A 265-nucleotide genomic window follows, 5' to 3' on the forward strand; every position below is an offset into this window, starting at 1 on the left:
TTAATCATAAGTATGTATACCTATGTTCATTGAGCACTGTATTTTTATTTATGCTAGAGATAGCAGTAATAACAAGATATAGATAGTATAAAGACATGAAAATTAAATCTCGGGATACAAGTGAAGAGAAGAAAAAGAAAGAAAAAGCAATAGTTTAAGTGCTTAATTACGAACGAAAATTGAATAAGATCTTTCTCCCTCCTTCCTCCTTCCTGCTGCTCGTAACAGACTCCTTCCTCAAGAGGTTAAAGAACCGGAAGACATC

Source organism: Penaeus monodon, chromosome 24 (genome assembly GCF_015228065.2).
Source record: "Penaeus monodon isolate SGIC_2016 chromosome 24, NSTDA_Pmon_1, whole genome shotgun sequence".
NCBI classification, from domain to species: Eukaryota; Metazoa; Arthropoda; class Malacostraca; order Decapoda; family Penaeidae; genus Penaeus; species Penaeus monodon.